The following is a 4,249-nucleotide window of genomic DNA, read 5'->3' as shown; positions in this document are numbered from 1 at the left end:
TTTCTTCTGGAACCCTAGTTAGCCAAATGTTAGATCTTCTCCTTGTATCATTATATCATGCATATTTCCTGAAATCTCTTTGTTTCTCTGTGCTATATTCTGAATAATTTTGGTAGTTCTTCTAGTTTATTAATTTCCTCTTCAATTATATCTAATTTGTTTGCTAACCTTTTCATTTAGTTTTTTAATGATTTATTTTAATTGTAAAAAACACATAACATAAAATTTATCATCTTATCCATATATATATATTTTTTTTTTTGAGATGGAGTCTTGCTCTGTCGCCCAGGCTGGAGTGCAGTGGCCGGATCTCAGCTCACTGCAAGCTCCACCTCCTGGGTTTACGCCATTCTCCCGCCTCAGCCTCCTGAGTAGCTGGGACTACAGGCGCCCGCCACCTCGCCCGGCTAGTTTTTGTATTTTTTAGTAGAGACGGGGTTTCACCATGTTAGCCAGGATGGTCTCGATCTCCTGACCTCGTGATCTGCCCGTCTTGGCCTCCCAACATCTTATCCATTTTTAAGTGTACATACAGTTTAAGGCTGTTAAGTGTATTCACATTGTTGTGCAACTGATCTCCAGAACCTTTTTTTTTTTCTTTTTTTTTTTTTGAGACAGGGTCTCACTCTGTCTCCCAGGTTGGAGTGCAGTGGTGCTATCATGGCTCACTGCAGTTCCTCCCTGGGCTCAGGTGATCCTCTTACCTCAACCTCCCGAGTAGCTGGGACTATAGCCTCATACCACCACATCCAGGTAATTTATTATTATTATTATTATTTTTTTTTTGAGACAGAGTCTGGCTCTGTCGCCCAGGCTGGAGTCCAGTGGCTGGATCTCAGCTCACTGCAAGCTCCGCCTCCCGGGTTCACTCCATTCTCCTGCCTCAGCCTCCCTAGTAGCTGGGACTACAGGCGCCCGCCACCTCGCCCGGCTAGTTTTTTGTATTTTTTTTTTAGTACAGACAGGGTTTCACTGTGTTAGCCAGGATGGTCTCGATCTCCTGACCTCGTGATCCGCCCGTCTCGGCCTCCCAAAGTGCTGGGATTACAGGCTTGAGCCACCGCGCCACCAATTTTTTATTTTTTGTAGAGTCAGAGTTTCACCATGGGGCCCAGGCTGGTCTTGTTTCCGGGCTCGAGGGATCTGCCCTCCTCAGCCTTCCAAAGTGCTGTGATTACAGGTATGAGCCACCATGCCCAGCCTCCAGAACTTTTTCATATTGCAAAACTAAAACACTGTACCCATTAAACAACTCCCCAGTTCCTCCTTCCTCTACCCCACGGCAACTACTGTTCAACTTTCTGTTTCTATAAATTTAATTAAATAAATAAACAAATAAATAAAATTTAACAAAATTGTATTTTAGATAGTGAAATCATGCAATATTTGCCTTTTTGTGACTGACTTATTTCTTTTTTTTTTTTTTTTTTTTGAGACAAGTCTTGCCCTGTTGCCCAGGGTGGAATGTAGTGGCGTGATCTCACCTCACTGCAGCCTCTGCCTCCTTGGTTCAAGCGATTCTCCTGCCTCAGCCTCCCGAGTAGCTGGGATTATAGTCACCCGCCACCAAGCCTGGCTAATTTTTTTTTTTTTGTATTTTAATAAAGACGGGATTTCACCATGTTGATTTCACCATGTTGGTGAATAATTTCATCATGTTGGCCAGGCTAGTCGCAAACTCCTGACCTCGTGATCCACCCACCTCGGCCTCCCAAAGTGCTGGGATTACAGGCGTGAGCCACCGTGCCCGGCCATGACTGGCTTATTTCATTTAGCAAAATGACTCAAGGTTTACTCATGTTGCAGCATGTGACAGGATTTCCTTCCTTTTTAAGGCTGAATCATATTTCACTGTATGTATACACTACATTTTGTTTATTCATTCTTCCTTTGATGGACGCTTGGTTTGCTTCCACCTCTTGGCCATTGTGAATAATGCTGCTATAAACAAGGGTGTGCAAATATTTCTTTGAGGCCCTGCTTCCCATTCTTTTGGATATATACCCAGAAGTGAGATTGTTGGGTCATAGAGTTGTTCTATTTTTAATTTTTTAAAGGAACTTCCATGCTATTTTCCACAGTGGCTGTGCCATTTTACAGTCCCATCAACAATGCATAAAGTTTCCAATTTCTCCACATTCTCACCAACACGTGTTATTTTCTGAATTTAGAGCTGCATGAGGTTTGTTTGGGTCAGAATAAAGGACAATTGCACTGGAACAACCAACACAGGCTCTTCAATTTTTAAGTTCCTCATTTTTGAGGAAAGTTTCCAAACACCCCACTTGTGGTTCATTGTTCATTGGCCAACCTGAGATCCTGACTCCTGAGTGGGGAGTTTTATGGATGTGTGTGAATAACTAGTGAGACCGTGTTCTCCAGCAGCTTATGAAGATCAGAGAACAGAGAAACTTGAAAATAGAACTCTGGACCAGGCGCGGCGGTTCACACCTTTAATCCTAGCACCTTGGGAGGCTGAGGCGGGTGGATCACCTGAGGTCAGCAGTTCAAGACCAGCCTGGCCAACATGGCGAAACGCTGTCTCTACTAAAAATACAAAAATTAGCTGGGCATGGTGGCTGCCTGTAATCCCAGCTACTTAGGAGGCTGAGGCAGGAGAATCTCTTGAACCTGGGAGGCAGAGGTTGCAGTGAGTCAAGATCGCACCACTGCACTCCAGCCTGGGCAACAGAGTAAGACTCTGTCTCGAAACAACAAAAAAAAGAAAGAAAGAAAGAAAGAAAATAGAACTCTGGAGGAAAGTTAGGGCAACCAGGAAGACTCCTGAGCAGTAAGAACCACAGCTAATTCTTTGGGCAGATTTCTCTATTCTCTTTACATCCAAGGAGAAGAATTCCTCTGCCCTTCCCAGGGAACAGAAGCCTGCTGTGCTCACTCAGAGGAAGATTCTGATCAGAGAACACATCAGCATTTAGAAAACTGCAACTTCTAAGTCACCTTGGGCAGAGTGAATGCTGTGGACCAAGCTGGAGATGCAGGGAAGTGGGAGCGCAGACTGAAAAGATGCAGACCGCTGGGGCACTACCCATTTCTCAGGTTCTGATCTGCTGTAGTACTAGGAGTTTACTCAGGTCTGTGTCTGCCTCCTTTCTGAACAGGCCAAATAATTTATCCAAACAGCCTTCCTACAGCAGCTCCCCACTCCACGTGGCCAGATAGGAGTTCCAGACCAGTGTTGTCTCCTGGGACATTAACACAGCAGCCAAGTTTATTGATGCTGGGGCAATCACAGTTGGTTGGTTGGTTTGAGATAGGGTCTCACTTTGTCATCCAGACTGGAGTGCAATGGCACAATCGCAGTTCACTACGGCCTCAACCTCCTGGGCTCAAGCGATCCTCTCACCTCAGCCGCCTTTGTAGCTGGGACTACAGATGCATGCCACCACGTCCAGCTAATTTTTTAATATTTTGTAGAGACTGGGTGCTGCAATGTTCCCAGGCTGGTCATGAACTCTTTAACTCAAGCAATCTGCTGGCCTGGGCCTCCCAAAGTGCTGGGATTACAGGTGTGAGCCACCACACCCAGCCCATGATTGTAACTGGCTCAAGGGCTGGCAGAGGAATGGTGTTTGGCAGCTTGATCATTCGCTATACCATGAGCCCATCTCTCAAGGAGCAGCTCTTCTATGCCATTCTGGTCTTTGCCCTGTCTGAGGCCATGGGGCTCTTCTGTTTGACGGTCACCTTCCTCATCCTCTTCGCCATGTGAAACTCCATGGGGGTCACCTTCTCACCCCAGGTGCTATGACTCCGTAACATTCCTGGTGCTGGCATGTGCTAAGTTTTACCACTAAACACGATTCTCTCTCTCTTTTTTTTTTTTTTAAAGGGGCGGGTGGGGGGCGACTCTATTGGTAGAATGAATACTGCACTGGGAATCCAGAGCTTAGAACCCTGGTTTTCAGTTCTGGTGCTTTGGCTAAGAGGCTGTGTTATGTTAACCAAACTTCCTCCAATAATTTCCTTTTTCAGAAGATACAACTAAGTTAACCTGTTTTAGACCCAAGGCTGGGACAACAGCTGTCAGAGTTTTCTGAATGTCCGTTCTGGTTCAGCTATACCTTGCTTTCTTTAGTTATCTTTATAGAGCAGTGAAAAATTCACCTTTATGACAAATGATTGCATTACCATGTAAAACTTTCCACCACAGCAAGCCAGGCAAAAATATGACTGTATATGATCCCTGCTCAAGGGAAGTATGTAGAAATAAAATGATTCTTGTACTGCA

General features: G+C 45.0%; 1 pseudogene; it reads left to right on the top strand.

The window, feature by feature from the left end:
* Window positions 1-3,024: 3,024 nt before the first annotated feature.
* LOC103241597 (ATP synthase F(0) complex subunit C1, mitochondrial-like) lies at window positions 3,025-3,941 on the top strand (annotated as a pseudogene).
* Window positions 3,942-4,249: the final 308 nt, after the last annotated feature.

Source organism: Chlorocebus sabaeus, unplaced genomic scaffold, assembly GCF_047675955.1.
Source record: "Chlorocebus sabaeus isolate Y175 unplaced genomic scaffold, mChlSab1.0.hap1 unalloc_scaffold_1484, whole genome shotgun sequence".
NCBI lineage: Eukaryota > Metazoa > Chordata > Mammalia > Primates > Cercopithecidae > Chlorocebus > Chlorocebus sabaeus.
This window is presented reverse-complemented; position numbering and strand designations above follow the sequence as displayed.